The sequence below is a fragment of the Tamandua tetradactyla genome, chromosome 6, assembly GCF_023851605.1.
Source record: "Tamandua tetradactyla isolate mTamTet1 chromosome 6, mTamTet1.pri, whole genome shotgun sequence".
Classification (NCBI taxonomy): domain Eukaryota; kingdom Metazoa; phylum Chordata; class Mammalia; order Pilosa; family Myrmecophagidae; genus Tamandua; species Tamandua tetradactyla.
The window spans coordinates 141,500,557-141,523,405 of NC_135332.1; the positions used below are offsets into that span (position 1 = coordinate 141,500,557).

At 38.4% G+C, this 22,849-nt stretch overlaps 1 protein-coding gene and 1 pseudogene across 8 annotated transcripts in view; both read left to right on the forward strand.

Annotated features, from left to right (window-relative positions):
* The window catches only part of MTDH (metadherin), a 117,048-nt gene that overhangs the window by 46,765 nt on the left and 47,434 nt on the right, over positions 1-22,849 (forward strand). The gene's annotated exons all lie outside the window — the stretch shown is intronic.
* Positions 1,461-22,849, forward strand: LOC143688873 (methionine aminopeptidase 1 pseudogene; annotated as a pseudogene).

Genomic DNA, 22,849 nt, shown 5'->3' on the forward strand with positions numbered 1-22,849 from the left:
TCAGAAGCAATGCTGTGTGGAATACCATGATGATGGATAAGGCATTCTGTAAGCCCATGGATGATAGTTTTGGCAGAAGCATTGCGTGCAGGGAAAGCAAACCCATATCCAGAATGTGTCTATTCCAGTTAGAACAAATCACCTCCCCTTCCATGAAGGGAATGGTCCAATGTAATCAACCTGACACCATGTAACCAGCTGATCATCTTGGGGAATGGTGCCATATCGGGGGCATATTTGGGTCTCTGCTGCTGGCAGATTGGGCACTCAGCAGTGGCTGTAGCCAGGTCAGCCTTGGTGAGTGGAAGTCCATGTTGCTGAGTCCATGCATAACCTCCATCCCTACCACCGTGACCACTTTGTTCATAAGCCCATTGGGCAGTGACAGAAGTTGCTGGGGAAAGAGGCAATGATGCCACATCTGGAACAGCAGCTGCAGTTGGAGTTACCACCTGGTTGAGCTTATAATCCACTGTCATCCTCCAAGACCCATCTGTTTTCTGCACAGGCCAAATAAGAGAGTTGAATGGGAATGTGGTGGGAATCACCACCCCTGCATCCTTTAAGGCCTTTAAGTGGCAGTAATCTCTGCGATCCCTCCAGGAATCCAGTATTGCTTCTGATTTACTATTTCGCTTGGTAAGGGCAATTCTAGTGGCTTCCACTTGGCCGTTCCCACCATAATAGCCCTCACTCCATGAGTTAAGAGCCAGTGTGGGGATTCTGCCAGTTGCTCAGTATGTCTATTCCAATTATACATTCTGGAACTGGGAAAATAACTACAGAATGGGTCCCGGGGTCCCCTGGACCCACTCTGAGATGAACCTGAGCTAAAACTCCATCGATCACCTGGCCTCCATAAGCCCCCACTCTGATTGGTGGTCCAGAGTGACGTTTTGGGTCCCCTGGAATTAATATCAATTCTGAACCAGTGTCTAATAATCCCCAAAATATCTGATCATTTCCTTTTCCCCAGTGCACAGTTACCCTGGTAAAAGGCCATTGGTCTCCTTGGGGAAGGCTTGGAGGGAGATTAACAGTATAAATTTGTGACAGTGTGTGTTAGTTAGATTCAGTTGTCAACTTGGCCAGGTGAGCATACCTATTTCTGTTGCTGCAGACACAAACCAATGGTACGTGAATCTCATCTATTGCTAATTACATCTGCAGTCAGCTAGGAGGCGTGTCTGCTGCAATGAGTGACGTTTGACTTAATTGGCTGGTGCTTAAATGAGAGAACGCAATGTAGCACAGCCTAGCAGCTCGGCATTCCTCATCTCAGCAGTAGCAGCTCAGCCCAGGCCTTTGGAGATGCAGAAAGAAGTCACCCCGGGGAAAGTTGTTCGAACCCAGGGGCCTGGAGAGAAGACCAGCAGAGACCATCTTGTGCCTTCCACGTAAGAAAGAACCTCAGTGGAAAGTTAGCTGCCTTTCCTCTGAAGAACCAACAAAATAAATCCCCTTTTATTAAAAGCCAATCCGTCTCTGGTGTGTTGCATTCCGGCAGCTAGCAAACTAGAACACAGTGTAACAGGGTTCTCCCCTAAAGGAACCCGGCCTCCCCTTCATTCAAGGGGCTCTGGGTCTGTAAACTGTCTCAAGTCTGGAAATTGATTAAGGGGCCATAACTCTGTGTTTTTCTGATTCCAGTTAGACATCTGTTCACTTGACCTAGAACTCTTTTGTTTATATAGCTCAAAGAAGAATTTTAGTAGACTGCGCATCTATTGTATTTCTAGGTAACCCATGATTTATTAGCCAGTGCCACGAATCTCTGCAAGTCAGATTATTTTGACTCCTGCTTTGAGTTTACTGGTCTGTTATAATAGCCACGTCCACCCTGTCTTTGGCAACTAAGTGCTGTCACTTGGCTTCTGCCAACTCAGCATCCGGTCATCCCTATTGTGTTTAAGGATTCCAGCTCAGTGACAGCAGTTCCCACAGTAATATCTGACCTACAGAGAAGTGCAACTACAGAGCTTTTCAGGGATGATGGTGCTAGTCTCACAAATTTATTTCTCACTGTTCTGGTAAAAATTGCATTCTCCAGACATTTCTGGGGTGTAATAGCAGACTTTGCATGATAAATCCACTCTAATTTTCCAGTCTCTCTAAGCCTCTGGATTCCCTCATCTACATTATACCAGGGCAGTTCTGGCATTTCAACCTCAGGTAATATCAGCCACCTTTTGATCTCTGTTTCAACCAACCATCCAAACAAACTGTTAATCCCTTTTCTCACCCTTCGAGCTATAACACTGAATTCAGAATCTCAGCTTAGTGGACCCATATCAATAAATTCAGCCTGATCCAGCCTTATATTCCTCCTGCCATTATCCCACACCCTTAAAATCCATTACCACACATATTCCCCTGATTTCTGTCTGTATAAATTAGAAAGCTCACACAGTTCTTTTGGAGTATAAAGTACCTCCTCATGTGTGATACTTTGTACCTCACCTTCAGGGGCCTGTTGGGACTTTAGTCTAGTTATAGATCTGGAAGGAGTGGTGGGGGTGGATCATGTAAAGAATTAGAAATCTCTTCCAAGCCTTTTGCTTCAGGGCATTCATTTGAAGTTTCATCTGGTAAAACAGGATTAATCACTCTAAGGCTAATCCCTTCAGGTGGAGGTTGGGTGGCCAGCTTCTCAAGGCAGACTAGAGATGGGGTGGGTATGTCTTCAGGGCAGACTATTACAGGGTTATCTAGAGAAGACTCAGCATGACCTAGGGTTTCAACCTTGCCACTCCATATGTCGCCATCCATTTTTCAGGGTCCCACTCCCTGATTAGTGCCCTCGCTTTAACAGCAGACACCGTACAAGATTGAGATTTCAGTTCACATTGTAAAGTTGCTACTCTAACAATAAGATTCTTAGCCTGATTTTCAGCGGTCTCAAGTCTACAGCTATAGGAAATAGATTTTCCTTTGGGACACTCATAGAAACGTTCACATCTGTCAGATGGCACGTAATCTTCTTGTTTGAAGCCTTAAGCCCATCCCTTTCACTCATTAATGTATCCAGTGTATCTAATAACCAGCCAACATCTCTGTACCTCCTATTTCCTCTGTAAAGGTGTCAAAAACATTATCCCCCAGAGCTTGGCTTTATACAAGTGAAGCAATAGAAGAATCAGTGGTGATATTTTGACTATTTCTTTTGTCAACTCACTCCATGGATTGGCAGTGTCATTCTGATTGTGGGAATAAGAGTCCTAAGTGCCTTTGAGTCCAGTCAGAATAGAAAGCCATTCATAAAAGCCATTTTTAAGATTCTGTTTCTTAAGAACCACTCCAGGTACCAAGTTGTATTAGGTAGGGTTTTCTAGAGAAACAGAATCAACAGGAAATATTCTTAAATATAAAATTCATTAAAGTGTCTTACATAACCGTGGAAACATAGAGTCCAAAATCTGTAGGACAGGCTGTGAAGCTGAGGATTCCGGTGTAATGTCTGGACAAACTGCACAGGAGAGGCTTGCCAGCTGAAGCAGGGAGAGAGCCTATATCTTCTGAATCCTCCTTAAAAGGCTTCCAGTGACTAGATTAAGCATCACTCATTAAAGAGGATGCTCCCCTTGGCTGATTACAAATGAAATCAGCTGTGGATACAGCCAACGTGATCATGATTTAATTCTATGAAATGTCCTCATAGCAACAGACAGGCAAGCACTTGCCCAACCAGACAAATAGATACCACCACCTGGCCAAGTTGATATACAAACCTGACCATGTCAGAGAATTTAATACACCACTTTCTTCTATAGATAGAGCAACCAGACAGAGAAACCACAGGACATGGAGAACGTAAACCATTTGATAAATGAATTAGACCTAACAGACATATGTAGGTCGTTACACTCCAAAACAGCAGGATATACATTCTTCTCTAGTTTCCATTGGAACATTCTCCAGAGTAGATCATGCATTTGGACATTAAACAGGTCTTTACAAATTTAAAAACATTGAAATTATTGGAAGCAAAATGGAATGAAACTGCAGATGTGGCCTCATTCTCTCTAAGCCCAACTTTGCAACTGAAATCATTGCCCTCCCCACAGCCTGGGACATGACATCCAAGGGTGAAAGTTTCCCTGGTGACACGGGACCTCGCACTGTGGGATTAACAATTCCATCCTGACCAAAAGGGGGAAAGAAATATAACTAATAAAGTATCAGTGGCAGAGAGAGAATTCAAATAGAGTCAAGAGGCTACTCTGGAGGTTGCTGTTATGCAAGCTTCAGTTAGCCATTACTACCTGTTATAACTTGCCATATCCAACCAGGACCATTACAGCCAGTCCTAAAGAGCACCTAGGACAATACATAAGATTCCACGAGGTTTCCATGCATTAGAGTAACTTTCCATAAACTTACAACTTCCGGATTGGTCCCTGGTCCAGATAAGTCCTGAAACCTAGAGGGCCTAGCCTCTGCAGAACATCAGATAGTTCCATCACCCTACCCCATATTAATGACAGACCCTTCCAGTGTGGAAAATTTAGAATGGCCATAGCCTAAACACCCCTTAAAAGAGGGATGGAAAGATCAAAGGTGATGGTGGAGTTGTACAGAGAAGATAGGATTTAACGAATGAATATGATTGATGAATCATTAAATTGATATCTCTGTTAGTCTCCAATATTTTAGAGCAGCTACAAGTAAAAACCTAAAATTATGGAATAGTAACCCATGTCAAACTCTGAAATATGTTCTACAACTAATTGTGGTACTTTGCTTTGAAATTTATTGCTTTTTTTGTCCATATGTTATTTTTCACAAAAAAATAAGAAGAAAGACAATTGTGGTGATAAAAAAAGATATTTAAACCTCCTATCCTCCCCTGTTCCAGAGCAAGTAGAAGGAAAAATATGAGAGGATCGTATGGTAGCCCATGACAAACTCTGGGGTTTGTCCTGTAACCACTTAAGAGTGCTTTGAAAACTATTACTTTTTTTATTTTTTTGCTTTGTATATATATTATACTATACAATTAAAAAGTTAAAAATATATATTGGCAAAGTCCCTTGAGGGATGGGAGGAAAAGTCTGGGATTATTAAACTACCACCAGGGAAACCCTGGGTACTGTATCAAACATTAGGGACACCCAAATCAATAGGCCAACCTCTTGATCTTGAGGCTTGCTCTTATGAAGCTTTTGTTTATAGCAGAGAAGCTTAGCCTACTTATTGGTATGCTTAAGAGTCACCTCTGTAGTACCTCTTTTGTTGCTCAGATCTGGCCTCTCTCTAAGCCCTTCACTTCTACAAGTGAAGCCATTGCTCTCCCCACTATTTGGGACATGATATCCAGGGGTGAAAGTCTCCCTGGCGGCGAGGGAGATGACTCCCAGAGATGAGCCTGGCCCTGGCACCTTGGGATCAACAATGCCATCCTGACCAAATGAGGGAAAAGAAGTGAAATAAATCAGGTTATCAGTGGCCGAGAGTTCAAATTGAGTCGAGAGGCTACTCTGGTAGTCAGTCTTACACAAGCTTCAGCTAGACATTGCTACCTATCATAACTTGCCAAACCCCAGACAAAACCATTTCTGCCAATCCTAAGGAATACCTCGGGTGTTATGTAGATTCTACAAAGATTCCATGCACTAGGATAAGTTTACAGCAACCTACAACCTCCACATGAGTCCCTAGACCAGATAAGTGCTGAAATGTAGAGGGGCCAGCCTTTCCAGAATATCAGCTAATTCCAGCCCCCTATCCCATATTATCAACAGCCCCTTCCAACATGAAAGTTAGAATTAGCAAAGCCCAGATACCCCTAAAGAGTGGGAAAAAGATCAGTGGTGATGGTGGAGTTATACAGAGAAGGTCGGGTTTAACAAATGAGTATGAGCTCTGTATCATTATGTTGATAGTTCTTTTAGTCTTTAGTACCTTAGAGCAACTGGAAGTAAAAACCTAAAATTGCGGAATTGTAACCCGTAACAAACTCTGAAATCTGGTCTACAACTAATTGTTGCGATGTACTTTATAATTTATTGCTTTTTTGTGTGTGTATATGTTATTTTTCACACACACACACACGCAAAAAGAGGAGGACAAAATAGGATTTGGCAAATAAATATGACTGCCGAATGCAGCAGCTAGAAAAAAAAAAATTGTGGCACTGTAACCCATACCAAACTTTAAAATCTGTTCTATAACTGCTTGTTAAAATGCACTTGGAAATGTATTAATAATAATAAACTCTGAGAACAAAATAAATAAATTTTTTAAATGATCCTTGGGCCACAGTGGCTCAGCAGGCAGAGTTCTTGCCTGCCATGCAGGAGACCTGGGTTCGTTCCCAGTGCGTGCCCATGCAAAAAAATGATCCTGTTACTTCAGGGAACACAACTGTGATACTATATATTGCAAATGAAAATATGAATTGTTGCCAAATGAAAATTAGAATTTTGGAAAATTTATGTCAGCAGCCATGAGCTTTACATCCTTCTAGTACTTAAAAAAAATCTCTAATAAGATCAGTAGTGATAGTAACAATTTAAGTGATTTCTTAAAATATTCTACAATGAAATGTGTTAACATTTGGAAGATCTTTGTGACTGTGAGTCAGTATTTTTCACATGACCAATGTTTGCATATTACAGATGTTTGCATAGGCTCCAGCATTCCATTCAGGCTTGCATTCACTTAGATGTTGTTTATGGTTGCTTTTTCACTGCAACATCAAAGTTAAGTAGTTGCAGCAAAGACCTTATGGCACACAAAGCCTAATATATTTACTATCTGATCCTTTTAAGTCAACCTCTGACCTAAACCCCTCTTACAGTCTTTGGAATTCATTAAATTATATTATCTAGAACATTTTGATGTGGTTTGATTCTCTGCATCTTGGACACTTGACCTGTCAAGTTCTCTGGTACCACAGAATCTGTAGCTTTATGATTTCTTGGGTGCCCACCCACATAATTTGTCCTTAAATCCTTCTTTAAGGTAAATAAGCAATTCTCTGTAAAAAAAAAAAAAAAAAAGGAAAATGTTTAAAAAAAATAGAGAATGATACCTAACCAAGGAAACCTCTTTTTTAGCTCCCCTTCCCCCATCTCCCCCTAGACTTTTCTATCTAAACTCCTGATAAGCAGAACTGATTCCACAACAAGGATTTCTGCCCCAGTCCATTGTTTTTCTGCCGTAGCGCAGTTGTACCAGGCAGTAAGTAGCAAAAAGGAATTAAACACAGTGAGATGGTGAGTTTGGTTTTAAACGTGCTGAAATTGAGGTGAAAATTATAACTCAAAGTAGAATTAATTTATTAGTCTATTGGAAATGTAAGACACTTGGGAAAGAATTCAAGGCTAAATAAAAGGAGAGTTCTTAAGAAGGGTTTCTTGTGCTTTTTTGTTTTTATTTTTGTTTTTTAAAGATTGTGAGTTGATAGCCATGCTACACTTATGGTACACTATGCCTTGTGAGCTTACACCAAACATATTTAAATAATTTAATGTCTTGGATGATACATCAGTTATACAAATAAGATAGCTTGGAGGCCTTATTTGATTGGGGGAATGGGTACTGCAGTGAGAAATTTGGGCAGACAAAGCAATATGTAATGCAGTTTAGTTTCAGGTTATATCATTGATTGACCAAGTATTTATTGAATACCTCCTTTCAGCAAGAATAGAACTTGGGAGCACTGCTATTCTAGGCAGTGATTGATACAACAGGAGTCCCTGTTCTTATTAATCTTGGTGGGGGAAACATCTTTAAAAATAAGCAAATATATTTTCTAATGTCAGGTGGTGATAAGTGCTGTAAATGAAAAGAATTTAACAGAGTAGGGATAAAGTACAGAATGTGGGCGTTTCCCTGCACTTGAAGTTCTACTCCTACTTCCAATGGGAAAAATGTATCAGAATAGTAGCAAGCGAAGTAATCTTGAATCTAGTTTAAATTTCATCTCCCCCAAAAGAAGGAAATCAATAGCAAATTTTCTGTTTTGTTTGCAACACTTTTCTGCTATATTTGGGACACTTTTCACAATCTTCAACCTGACATTGTGTCCCATAGTTACTAAGATTGGGAATGGCTGGTATGGAGAAAGTAGGGAAATAGAATTAATATGTTCCTTGAACCATCCATCCTTTCCCATTTAACTGTGCCCAAAAGAGTTTATATGTTTGAGACACAGATGAGAAATGTAGTGTCAAAATGTGGAGCAGTATAAAATAGGGACTTGCCAAATTTTCTTGGACAGAAATAGGTGAAATTAGCCCTAATGTAATGTTTTTCAGTTGCTGAAGTTTTTCAGAATAAATTGCAAGAACTAACAGTTTTTAATTTTACCAAATGCATTTTTCAAAACTGTCTAGCCCATTACAAAAAAAAGAAGAAGAAGAAAGAAATCTTGACGTAATGGAAATAGAAAGAAAACAATTTCAGAAAATAGAACCTTTTTTGCCGTAAGTTAGTGAAAAAACCTTATACACCGAGGCAGCATGGCGGCCGTGGAGACGCATGTGTGCGAGACGGACGGCTGCAGTAGCGAGGCCAAGCTCCAGTGTCCCACCTGCATCAAGCTGGGCATCCAGGGCTCGTACTTCTGCTCGCAGGAATGTTTTAAAGGAAGTTGGGCTACTCACAAGTTACTACATAAGAAAGCAAAAGATGAAAAGGCAAAGCGAGAAGTATCTTCCTGGACTGTAGAAGGTGATATTAACACTGACCCATGGGCAGGTTATCGATATACTGGTAAACTCAGACCACATTATCCACTGATGCCAACAAGGCCAGTGCCAAGTTATATTCAGAGACCGGATTATGCTGATCATCCTTCAGGAATGTCTGAATCTGAACAGGCTCTTAAAGGTACTTCTCAAATTAAATTACTTTCAACTGAAGGTATAGAAGGGATGCGACTTGTATGTAGGCTTGCTAGAGAAGTATTGGATATTGCTGCTGGAATGATTAAACCAGGTGTAACTAGTGAAGAAATAGATCACGCTGTGCACTTAGCATGCATTGCAAGAAATTGCTCTCCCTCTCCACTGAATTATTATAATTTCCCAAAGTCTTGTTGTACCTCAGTGAATGAAGTGATCTGTCATAGAATTCCAGACAGACAGCCTTTACAAGAAGGTGATATTGTTAATGTGGACATCACTCTTTATCGCAGTGGTTATCATGGGGACCTGAATGAGACTTTTTTTGTTGGAGATGTGGATGAGGGAGCACGGAAACTAGTCCAGACCACGTATGAATGCCTGATGCAAGCCATTGATGCAGTGAAACCTGGTGTTCGATACAGAGAATTGGGAAATATTATTCAGAAGCATGCCCAAGCCAATGGGTTTTCAGTTGTTCGAAGCTACTGTGGGCATGGAATCCACAAACTTTTTCATACATCCCCTAATGTGCCCCACTATGCCAAAAATAAAGCTGTTGGAGTGATGAAGGCGGGACATGTATTTACAATTGAGCCAATGATTTGTGAAGGCGGATGGCAGGATGAAACATGGCCAGATGGTTGGACTGCAGTGACAAGAGATGGGAAGCGGTCTGCTCAGTTCGAGCATACTCTGCTGGTCACAGACACTGGCTGTGAAATCCTGACCCAGCGGCTTGACAGTACACGTCCTCACTTCATGTCCCGATTTTAATTTCTCCCAAGATGGCATCATATTTTCTGGCTGTACGGTGCATATTATTGAGAGTACAGAAAGGAAGAGGAAATTTTTATCACTTGTTTTGTTTTGACCATAGATAAGAAAGGACTACAGCATTGGACATATGTTCTCAAGAACCTGTCTTGGGTCTGAAAAAGAAGAATAAAGGAAAAATTTCTCAACTCCTTTCATGTTCTGTCCCTCCCCTCCCCTGCCCTGAATAATCTCTGCACTCCTATTTTCTCATTTGCCCTTTGAGCACTTTTACTAAAACCTGCTTCCAGTTGCTTTTATCACTGCCACAAATGGCCATTGACAGCCAGCTGATTTCTAGGTGAATGCTGAAGGTGAGAATCCTTGGAACTTCAGTAACGTATGTTGTTACAGATTTTTAAAATTAAATGTATATGTGAAAAAATATATGTATACATTTTAAATTCCACATCCAAAATTTCTGAAAGCTATGTGACCTGGGGTTTGTGTTGATTCTTCTCTGACAGGGTTATATGCTGTCATAAGTGGACCCATAGTTTGCAGTGATTTAATTCTCAGTTGGGAATTGTCACCCCATCCCCCTACCCACTAATCGTTTACCCTTGTAATTATGCTTGGGAAAGCATCGGTCAATGAAACTTTCTCTTCAGTGTGTATTCTCTGCTAGCGTTTCAGTGAATGGATGTATCAACATTCACTTTGGAAAAAGCTATCAGATTTTTTCAAATCTGGTATATGGCAAAAATAGCCAGGTTCCAAGTTGTGACTGGCTGTTGCAGGGCATAATTTTGTAATACACTGTTATTTCAGACCTCTATTTGGTCTGAAATGGGAGGGAAAAAAAGCTGACATTCTTCCTCTCTCTTTTATTTCAAGAACATACCTTGGATGTACTCAGAAGAGGGTGGAGTTTGTCTTGTAGGGGATGAAGTGGAAGGACAGTTCTAGAACCTGTCCAGCTGTGAACAGAGTGAGTCTGATTGGCTGTTAGGTTCTAACATTTAGTCAGCCATGTGGATGAGAAAGGAACTACTTTGAAGACTGTTCCCTGGCAGTCGGGATACAGCTACCCTTCTTTGTGTGCTGAAAACACACCTTGCCTTTACATAGAAATGACCTCAGGTGCCCGATGTGTATGTCCTTTACAGTGTTTTCAGTCCAACTAGGATAATACCCAGTGAAGACATATCAGACCATAAACTCATTGTCATAGAGTGTACTTGATTACTGGGTACCTAGTGACTTTCTTGTAATATAATTTGATACCACTGATTCATTATAATTGTAAAATAACATCTTTCCCAGAGTGCCTCAGATCTTTATTGCTTTAAAAGAATTATGATAATGTTTTTCATTACTTTTATTTTAATGATTTAGTAAAGTGACTGAATCTGGTGTTGATTTGGGGGGGGAAGTATGTGAAATTTTTAACAAATTGTAATATTTGTGAATGGAATGCCTTGCAATATGAGTGTTAATATAATGTATAAAGGGGGATTAAAAAGTTTGATTATCCCACCAAAAAAAAAAAAAAACCTTATACACCAACCACTGGTGCATAGACCAGGGCATTATAGTAACCAGTTTCTAATATACAGAAAATACTCAGCATTCCTCTTTTTCTTGCTCCATTCCTATATCCCTCCTGGCATTATCAGCCCAGCTTTTTTTAGATATTTGTAGAACTATAAGTATTAAAAATGTCAGCTCACCAGATTTATAGAAGGAATTAATAATTGACTAAGGAATATATTTAGAACCTGACTACTTAACTTGCATAAAAAGCTAATTGCAAATAAAAGTATCATGTAACTCTTAATTCATATAGTAGTCTTCTTATGATACTTCTGATGCTATGCAAATATGAACTTGTACTATCTGAGTTGATCTTTCCAGCTTGAATTGGGCACCATTCTGTTTTTCATTGTACTTTGTGATTCTTAATAGTGGCAAAATCTGCCAAGCAGGCAGTTGGCCATTTTGATAGACCTACTCTTGCTGCCACCTTGTTCATTTTGCAACTCTAATAAATGATATCACTTACTGTTTTGCTTTTGTCTGTTAGAAATATTTATTCAAGCTAAAAATTTAGAGGTGAAGGAGGAACTCAAGCAAGTTAGGTGTATGTTTTCTTTAATACCGAGCTTTTGATTTTTTTATAATTTATGTTCTGTGAACTTGGGACCAAAATACTCATGACCCTAGAGCTAAGTTCTTCAGGATGTGCTTTAAGACCATAGTCTCCAAAGTACAGAAGAAGTACAGAAGAAGATCCGTTAGTAAGATCTGATAGGAAGTTGGTCCAAAAATTTTGAACTCAAGGGTTTTTGAAATAGGAATATACTTCTACTCTTAGTAAAAAACTGTGCCCAATTATATTATGCCTTCAGATTTTTAGCACATGACATTCTGAAACCATCCCAATTAGCAAGGTATCTAAGCATCCAGAATGTGAAGACTTACCCCTACAGTTTCTTGTAGAGATACAATAGGCAGTACTCAATTTTTATGACAGAATTTTACTAAATATAATGAAAAACCTTCTCTTGAGGTTTCTACTTAAAAAGGAAAGAGAAATCATGGGGAAACACCTTGTTCTTTCTGCCATAGTAAAAACAGTACTACAACCAACCAAAACACATTCCTTCAATAGCATATACTGTTGGACACAGCATAGAAACGTTGGTGATGATTTAAATAAAGTAACAATGGAAAAAGTGCAGATAATTCTTTACAGTTTAGGGATGCTAGATTCTATTTCAGTAAAATGCATAAAGAACTTTTGTGAGCAACTGAAAATAAGAAATGCTTGTAAAATTATATTCTGAATAGAGAATAGCTTACTTACTTTTTTAAAACTGTAGCAAAACTGACTAAAAACTATGTATAGAAGGACCATTTTGCTTGGAATTAAATCCAAAACATAAAATTTGGTGTTGGGTACAATGGGCTACAATATTTGGAAACGACATATCAGATAAAGGTCTAGTATCCAGAATTTATAAAGAGATTGTTCAACTCAACAACGAAAAGACAGCCAACCTAACTACAAAATGGGCAAAAGACTTGAACAGACACTTCTCAGAAGAGGAAATACAGATGCCCAAAAGGCACATGAAGAGATGCTCAACTTCCCTGGCTATTAGAGAAATGCAAATCAAACCACAATGAGATATCATCTCACACCCACCAGAATGGCCATTATCAATAAAACAGAAAACAACAAGTGCTGGAGAGGATGTGGAGAAAGAGGCACACTTATCCACTGTTGGTAGGAATGTCAAATGGTACAACCGCTGTGGAAGGTAGTTTGACGGTTCCTCAAAAAGCTAGATATGGAATTGCCATATGACCCGGTAATACCATTGCTAGGTATCTACTCAGAGGACATAAGGGCAAGGACACAAATGGACATTTGCACACCAGTGTTTATAGCAGCATTATTTACAATTGCAAAGAGATGGAAACAGCCAAAATGCCCATCAACAGATGAGTGGCTAAACAAACTGTGGTATATACATATGATAGAATATTATGCAGCTGTACGACAAAATAAAGTTATAGTATGTAACAACATGGATGGACCTTAAGGACATTATGCTGAGTGAGATTAGCCAGAAATAAAAGGACAAATACTGTATGGTCTCACTGATATGAACTGACATTAGTGAATAAACTTGGAGAATTTCATTGGTAACGGAGACCATCAGGAGATAGAAATAGGGTAAGATATTGGGTAATTAGAGCTGAAGGGATACAGATTGTGCAACAGGACTGAAATGTAAAAACTCAGGAATGGACAGCAAAATACTACCTAACTGTAATACAATTATGTTGAAACACTGAATGAAGCTACATGTGAGAATAATAGAGGGAGGAGGGCTGGGGGGCACAAATGAAATTAGAAAGAAAAATATACTATAATAAAGACTGAGATGATATAATCTAGGAATGCCTAGAGTGTATAATGATAGTGACTAAATGTACAAATTCAAAAAATGTTTTTGCATGAGGAAGAACAAAGGAATGGCATTACTGCAGGGTGCTAAAAATAGATGGTAATTAGTATTTTAAAATTTCACCTTATGTGTGGGACTAAAGCAAAAAATGTTTATGTGGTACAAAATTTATATTTTGACTAGTGTATTTCCGAATATAACTTATGTAGACAGCTTAATTGAACATCATAAGTACATGGAACCTTGAGTAGGACATGAGATTTTGTGGGTTTGTCCAGAGTGATGCCCCAATGAATCCCAGAGTGATTTGAACAGTGAATAAAAAAGTATTTGCAAAATGTCCTCCAGGAAATGGTGAGAACGGAGGAAAATTCAGCTTCCCCTAGTTGAATTCTTGACTGTCTTCTCACAAGCAGTGTGGACAACTAAAGCTATAGGCTGAGGCCCCAGTCTTGGGGTTTCTTCATGTGAAACTTAACCCTACAGAGGATAGGTCAAGCTTACTTAAAATTAGGCCCAGGAGTCATGCCCAAGAGAGCCTCTTTTGTTGCTCAGATGTGACCTCTCTCTCCAGCCAGCACAACAAGCAGACTCACCACCCTCCCCCCTGTCTACATGGGACATGACTCCCAGGGATGTGGACCTTCCTGGCAATGAGGGACAGAAATCCTAGAATGAGCTGAGACTCAGTATCAAGGGATTGAGAAAAACCCTAGAATGAGCTGAGACTCAGCATCAAGGGATTGAGGTGACTCTTGTCACCCCCCAAGAGAACATCTTTTCTTGCTCAGATGTGGTCTGTCTCTCCAGCCAACACAACAAGCAAACTCACCACCCTCCCCCTGTCTACATGGGACATGACTCCCAGGGGTGTGGCAGCGGGGGAACGGAAATCCTGGAAGGAGCTGAGACTCAGCATCAGAGGATTGAGAAAACCTTCTCGACCAAAAAGGGGAAGAGTGAAATGAGGCAAAATAAAGTGTCAATGGCTGAGAGATTCCGAACAGAGTCAAAAGATTATCTTGGAGGTTATTCTAACGCGTTAAATAGATATTACTTCGTTAGTCAAGATGTAGTGGAGAGGCTGGAGGGAACTGCCTGAAAATGTGGAGCTGTGTTCCAGTAGCCATGTTTCTTGAAGATGACTGTATAATGATACAGCTTACACAATGTGACTGTGTGATTGTGAAAACCTTGTGTCTGATGCTCCTTTTATCTACCTTATCAACAGACAAGTAAAATATATGGAATAAAGATGAATAATAGGGGGAGCAAATGTTAAAATAAATTTAGAATGAAATACTCGTGATCGGGGAGGGGTGGGGGATATGGTATATATAAATGTTTTTTGTTTTCTTTTTATTTTTCTGAATAGATACAAATGTTCCAAGAAATAATCATGATGATGAATATGCAACTATGTAAAGATATTGTGAATTACTGATTATATGTGTAGAACGGAATGATCAAAAATTACAAATGTTTGCATTTGATGTTTTTTGGTGTTTTAAAAAAATTAAATTAATTTTTTAAATTGGTTTTGGGGATAAAATTATAGTATAGCACCAAGCTTGAAATTCATTCACTACATCCTTTTTAGAAAACTGATGGCAAAAAGAGGTTCAGAACAGATTGCCGGGTGCACAGGTCGTTCAGTGGTAGAATGCTCACCTTTCCTGGGTTTGATTCCTGGACCATGCACCCAAAAAAAAAAAACAAAACAAATTGCAAATAGAAAGACAAACCACTTAAAGTACAGTAAAGGCAAGGTGGTTGTGTTGGTTTGCTAGCTACCGGAATGCTAAAATATACCTGAACTGAAACAGCTTTTATAAAGGAAAATTTAATAAGTTATGAGTTTAAGTTCTAAGCCTATAGAAATGTCCAAACTAAGGCATCCAGGGAAATTCCTTAATTCAGGGAAAGCCAATGCATCTGCAACAGTTCTGTCAGCTGGAAAAGTGCACTGGTCTTTTGCTTCTAGGCACCATTGCTTTCAGCCTCTGTCATTGTGGAGGTTTTTCACTTTAGTTCTCCAGGGCGTTTTCATCTCTTGTCTTCCCTTGGCTCTCTCCAAGTTCTGGCATGCTTGACATCTCATAGTGACATCTCCTGGGCTCCTGGTATCTCTAAACATCCATGTCTCTGTTCTCCATTTGTCCGCATCTGTGACAGCTCTGCTGTGAAGTTTCTGTCGTCTCTGAGGCTTCTATCATTTCTCTAGACTCTGTCCTTTCTGTAGGCTCTGTTCTGAAGTTTTTATGACTCTGTCGTTTCTGTTGCTTCTCCAAAATGTTTCCCTTTTAAAGGCTCTAGTAATCTAATCATGACCTGCCTGGAATGGGTGGGTTCACATCTCCTTCTAATCAAAAGTTAATACCCACAATTAGGCATGTCACATCTCCATGGAGATAATCTAATCAAAAGATTCCAACCTACATTCTTAAATCAGGATTAAAAGAAACAGTTGCTCCCACAAGATTGGTTCAGGATTAAAACCTGGCTTTTCTGGGATACATAATAGATTCAAACCAACACAGTGTTGATCATCTTTTATTCTACAAAGGATTCGTTGGTTATCCTGTGGCAATATACTTTTATAAAGCTGACTTTTTAAACTGTTCCAGTTTTGTGGATTTTTTTAATAATGATAAATGATTGTACCATTTGTACCTAGCAGATACTTTTGGGAAACTTTTGTATTTATCTGTCCCTTTAAGGTTGAGGAATATTTAGTTAGGAGTCAAAAAATAGCTGGTTTTTTTGCTTTTTTTGTTTTTTTAAGAAACTCATGGAATGAAGAGAGTATTCTTAAAAAAAATTTAAATCATTGTGTGGTTTTGTTATTATAAATGATTTTTTTGGCCAGCCCCATTTAATATGGTGGAATGAGATGCATAAGGGTTCTGGCCCCCAGAGAAGCTTTGAATAACCAGCAAAAACTGGCAGAAACATCTTGCTCAGAGCTCAAAAAAACACTTAAAAGGACTGCAGTAACAGGGCAAGTGCCAAATCAAGGAAGAGTCTACTTAGAAGTAGTAGCATCCCTTACCAGCTCAGTGTGGAGCCAGCTCACACTCCTACTCTGGATCCCTGGTGCCGGTTCCAGTGGGAGGAGTGCAACCCTCGGGCTCATACTGGGAGTATGTTATGTCTGGCGCAGTCTGTCTAGTAGTGGCTTGAAGGATTTGCTGTCCCAGAATTTGCCCTACTTGTAGAAGGCAGCCTACCTGAGCCCTCCTATAGAACACTGTGGAAGAATAGTGAAGAGGCTGCCTGGGACATGGGATTGCTGACTATAGAACATACATAGTGCCGTGCCTGGGACTGTGAGGAAACTAATGCTACATGCACAGAAAGGATCAGGGCGAGAGAAAGTGCTTTCTCTTTTTCCTTTTTTTTTTTTATTAGCTCCTGGCAGGAAAGAAAAGCTGTCATAACACTAAATTAAGGAACAGATGGCTCAGAATCTAAATTTGAGTGATAACACATTAAAATATCAAAATTGTCCAGGTTTCATTCAGTAAAAGATCATAAAACATAGAAAGAAACAGGAAGTGATTGCCCAGCCAAGGGAGGAATTTGAAATGTTAAAAAACCATCAGTAAAGAGGATCAGACTCAGGATATTTTTGAAGACTTTTTTAAAAAGTCCTCAATATGCCTAGAGAGCTAAAGGAAGACACAGATAGCTAAAGTAAATCAGGAAAACAGTAAACACAAAGAGAAAACACAAGAGAATTTGGTTCCTATGAGAAGGAGCAAACAAAGCTAAAGACCACAGTAGCAGACATTAAAATTTTCCTAGGAGTTTCAAGAGTAGATTGGAGCTGTCAGAAGAAAGAATCAGTGAACTTGAAGATAAAATGGGTGAAATCCTCCAGTCTAAGGAGCAGAAAGAGGAAAGACTGAAGAAAAGTTAAGTCTGAGGAACCTGTCGGAGACTATCAAGGGTACCAATATACACATGTGGGAGTCCCAGAGAGAGAGAAAGGGACAGACAGAATATTCAAATAAATAATGATTGTCAACTTCCCAGATTTAATGAGAGACATGAGTACATACGTCTAGGAAGATAAATGCACTCCGACCAACATAAACCCAATTAGGCCCATGCCACATGCAGCATATTATAATCTGTTGAATGTCAGAGAATTCTGAAAGTTTCAAGAGAGAAGCAACATGTGACATACTAGGGCACCCCAGTAAGACTGTGTCGATTTCTCATCAGAAACAATGGAGGCAAGGCAGTGGGATGGTGGCTCAGAAACAATGGAGGCAAGATAGCAAGATGACATAATAGCAGGATGACATAAAGTACTGAAAGCAAAAAATTGCCAACCAAGAAGTCTATGTCCAGCAAAACTATCTTTCAGACATGAGGGAGAGGTTAAGAGATTCCCAGCTAAACAAATGGTGAGCGAATTCATCACCTAGATCCAGCCCTACAAGAGATATGCTAAAGAGAGTTCTGAAGATTGAAAGAAAAGGTCAGTAGACAGTAGATGAAAGCTGAATGAAGAAATAAAAATCTCTGGTAAGGCTAACGACAAGGGTAAATATAAATGCCAGCCCTGTTGTATTTTTGGTTTGTAACTGCACTTTTTACATCCTACAGAATCTAAAAAGCAATTGCATAAAATATAATACTAAATCAGTAGTTTTTAGACTTGATATATAAGCATTTAATTTTTGACAAGAACTAGATAAAGGTGGCAGGCAGAAGGGTACAGGAACAGTTTTTGTGCATTATTGAAGTTGTTAAGTCGGTATCAAGGCAAACAAGGTTGTTAGCAGATTTGGAGTGTTAAATTTAAGCCTCATGGTTACAAAGAAAATGTTGGAGAAGATGCACACTCATGGAGCTAGAAATCAGAGTACTAGTTGCTAGGGGCGGGGGGGTAAGAGGGATGCAGGGTTTCTGTTTGGAGAGATGGGAAAGTTTCGCTAATAAAGTGGTGAGGGAACCACAACACAGTGAATGTGAGTAATCCCTCTGATTCGTATGCTTGAGTGTTGTTGAGATGGGAAAGATTTATGTCTTATTTATGAAGAGACAATGACAATGAAAAGCAATACATTTTCCTCAGTGGGAACTAACGAAGGTGAGAAGGCTCAAAAAGGCTTTGTTGGTACATACGAAAAAGTCGACTATAGACTATAAGCTTAATGTCAGTGTTAAATTTTTTTAACTTGGTACCTGCACTTGAAGTAGTACATAAGTGAATATCCTTGCCCTTAGTTTGTGTACCTGGCAATATTAAGTGTTCAAGGAGCATGATGGATACAGCCAACACTCAGGTGTTCAGAAAATGGATTGATTAATTGATAGGTGGCTTGATAGATGAACAGACAGACAGAATGGGATGCTAGATTTGGCAGAATTTTTAAATTGGTGGATCTGAGTAGCTTGTGGGATAAAGGTATGTTGAAGTTTTCTGTGTGGGGGGTTTGTATTATTTTTGTAACTATCCCTTAAATTTGAAAATATTTCAAAATAAAATGTAGAAAACATAATTTGTATTAATTATAAAAGTCTGCATATTTGCACGATTTAATAGCTGGGGTGCAATTTTCTAACGAAAAATAAAAACAAATTAGGAGCCCAGACTGGAGCCTGGTTATCTGGGATGAAATCCCAGCTCCTACACTTATTAGACATGCAGTCTTGGGATTGGTGAGTTAATCACTTTGTGCTTTCGTTTTCTCATATGTAAAGTATAATCTACCTCAAAGAATTTTTTTGAGAATCTAATGGGTTAATTAAGAACTATGTAAGTGATAGTTAGACAGCCAGTTTAAAAATCTAGTGAAACCATGTGTTCTTATTTGCTAGCTGCCAGAATAAAACCCACCAGAGACAGATTGGCTTTCAATAAAAGGAGATTTATTTAGTTGACTTATAGTTCTTCAGAGGAAAGGCAGCTAGCTTTCAACTGAGGTTCTTTCTTACGTGCGAAGGCACAGGGCAATCTCTCCTGGCCTTCTCTGCAGGCCTCTGCGTTCCAACAACTTTCCCCAGGGTGATTCCCTTCTGCATCTCCAAAGGCCTGGGCTGAGCTGGGAGTACTGAGATGAGGTATGCTGAGCTGCTTTGTCTGTGCTACGTTGAGCTCTCTCATTTAAACACCAGCCAATTAAATCAAACATCATTCATTGTAGCAGGCTCTCCTCCTAGCTGACTGCAGGTATAATCAGGAACAGAAGAGATTCACATGCCATCGACTCATGTCCACAGCAGTATAACTTGGCATCTTCACCCGACCAAGTTGACAACTGAATCTAACTACCACACCATGTATTAAAAAGACCAAAAATATAGAGCCTTCTGATTGATTGTCAAAACAACTGATTGATTTTGTGAGGAAGATTAAAATTTACTAGCTCAGTTTCCACAAAAACCTTTGCATAATTGGAGGATGAGATTGAAAAATTGGACTTTTTCCTACCATTACTGGAATACTGGTTGTTGACATTCTATAGTGAATTATTTAACAGTTCTCTTTCAGCGAAATTTTCCTATTCCCAATTTTGTTTTCAAAACCAAATTAATATGTGCTCCCACCTCAAATTTTGGGGAATCAGGAAGGAGTACATTCATATGTCAGTCTATATAAACATAATAAGAGAGGCAGAGGAAGAAATATTGATAGGTTTTAGTTTGATACATAGAAAAAAACAATTATATGTACCAATTCCTTTAAGCACCGAGTACAAAGTATGCATTTCCACATTAAGATTATTTGTTTAGTTGATTTCTATAGAGTTGCACTGTCCATTTTGGTAGCCCCTTTCTGCATACGGCTATTGAAATACATACATTTCATTATATAATTTTCTGATTTCAAATTGAAATGGCTGTACAAAATCAAGCAGATTTTGAAGTCTTAGTTTACATTCTTTTTTCATATGATCTCAATTTTTTATATTGATTGCATGTTGAAATGATAATATTTAGGGTGTACTTGGTTAAATATGTTATTAAAATTAATGCCTCTAGCTGGAGGGAACTGCCTGAAAATGTAGAGCTGTATTTCAGTAGCCATGTTTCTTGATGATGATTGTATAATGGTATAGTTTTCACAGTGTAACTGTGTGATTGTGAAAACCTTGTGTCTGGTGCTCCTTTTTTCTACCTTGTCAACAGACGAGTAGAACATATGGAATAAGAATGAATAATAGGGGGAACGAATGTTAAAATAAATTTAGTTTGAAATGCTAGTGCTCAATGAAAGGAAGGGGTAAAGGAGTATGATATGTATAATTTTTTTTTCTGTTTTCGTTTTATTTTTCTGTTGTCTTTTTCTTTTTCTGAATTGATGCAAATGTTCTAAGAAATGATCATGATGATGAATATGCAACTATGTGATGATATTGTGAATTACTGATTATATATGTAGAACAGAATGATCATATATTAACATTTTGTGTTTCTTGTAATTTTTAAAAAATTAATTAAAAATTTTTTTAAATGAATGCCTCTGTTTTAACTTGATAATATGTGTCTGCTAGAAAAATTTTAATTACATGTATGACTTGCATTATCTTATCTTTCTATTTGGACAGTGTGCTGTAGATCAGGGGTTGATAAATTGGTTCACCAAATACAGCCAGATGTTTCTTTTCATATATAAAGTTTTTATTGGAACACAGTCATAACCTTTCATTTACATATTGATTGTGGCTGCTTTTGTGCTCCAGAGGCAATCTTGTGGTTGTGACGGATCATGTTGCCTGCAAAGCCTAAAATAATTACTTCCTGGCCTTTTACAGAAAACATTTGTAGATCCCTGACCTATACAGTGAACAATAGATGCTTAATGTGTTTACATAAGAGTGGATATGATAGAGACAGAGGTGATTGCCAAGAGAGAGGTGAGAATGTGGAGTGACCACTAATGGGTATGGGATTTCATTTTGGGATGTTGAAAATGTTGAGGAATTAGATCACATTGATCGTTGTACAACTTTGAATATACTAAAAACCACTGAATTGCACTTTAAACAGGTGACTGTTATGGTATGTGGATGATGTCTCAGTTTTTTAAAAAAGAGATAGATAGAAAAAAACAATTATATGTACCAATTGGTAGATGAGTTGAAGTATAGATTTGTGTTAATGATATAAAAACCTACAAAAAATCAAATGCAACTTGATTAGGAAGGTGGTAAAAATCTTTTTAAAATAGATTTTCATATGCTGGTATGGTCAGTCAGTTTTTAATCACCTTTAAGAGATCATGCTGCATGGAAATATTTGAAGTTGCTTATTTGTAGGAAAAACAGTTAGCTCCTATTTACTGCTTACTTTTAGAAGCTTAAAATTTAACTTGTTAACCGAGATACCATCTGTTTAGTTGCTAAATGTAACTTTATGATGGAACATAATAGTACATACAAAGCTAATTTAAATAAATACTTAAATGAAAGAGTATAATGTATAAATCAAAACACTATTTCATGAACTTTATTCTGACCTGGAGGCACTTATCTAAGTATTGAAATTGTAACTTTTTATAGATTTTAGAGAGATTTTGAAAGGAGAAAAGAATAAAATATAGTAGAAGAGAGTTTGAAGACCATTCCAAAATGCCTGTATCTTGTATGTGTATAGATATTTCATCTTTATTGAATTACCCTCCCAAATATATAAACCCCATAGGTATTTTCACATTGCTTTGAAGCTAACACAGTATTGCTTTGTACAGTTAACTCTGATTTGTTTTACAAATATGGGGAATGCCAATCCAAAAAATTTTTATACATTCCAAAAATTAATAACCAGCTCGTCATTTTCCTTCGGAATACTAGCAATAGGTCTCAATTTTATCTCTCTGAAAATCCCATATTATAGTGCCTTATTTATGATGTAAGTTAGGACACAGTAGTGTGATCACTAAGGGCACAGACTTTGGAGCCAGAGAGAGACTTAGTTTCTATTTATGACTACCATTTACTAACTTAAGATGACCCAGTACAACCTTCTTAATATCTCTATTTCCTCTTTAAAATGGGGACAGTACCTTCACTGGCAAGTTTTTTTAAAGAATAAATAAGAAAATGAATGTAAACTACTTAGCACAGGGTAACCACTCAGTAAATGATAACCTCATATTATTATTATTATTGCCATCTAGTATGTTAAGTTTTTAAAATAAAACTAAACTTTTTTGGTTGTCAGCATCATACATTTCATTATGTATTTTACTGACTCCAGCCTTTTCAAAAACATAATGAAATGTTATTAAGTAACATTCTATTTTAC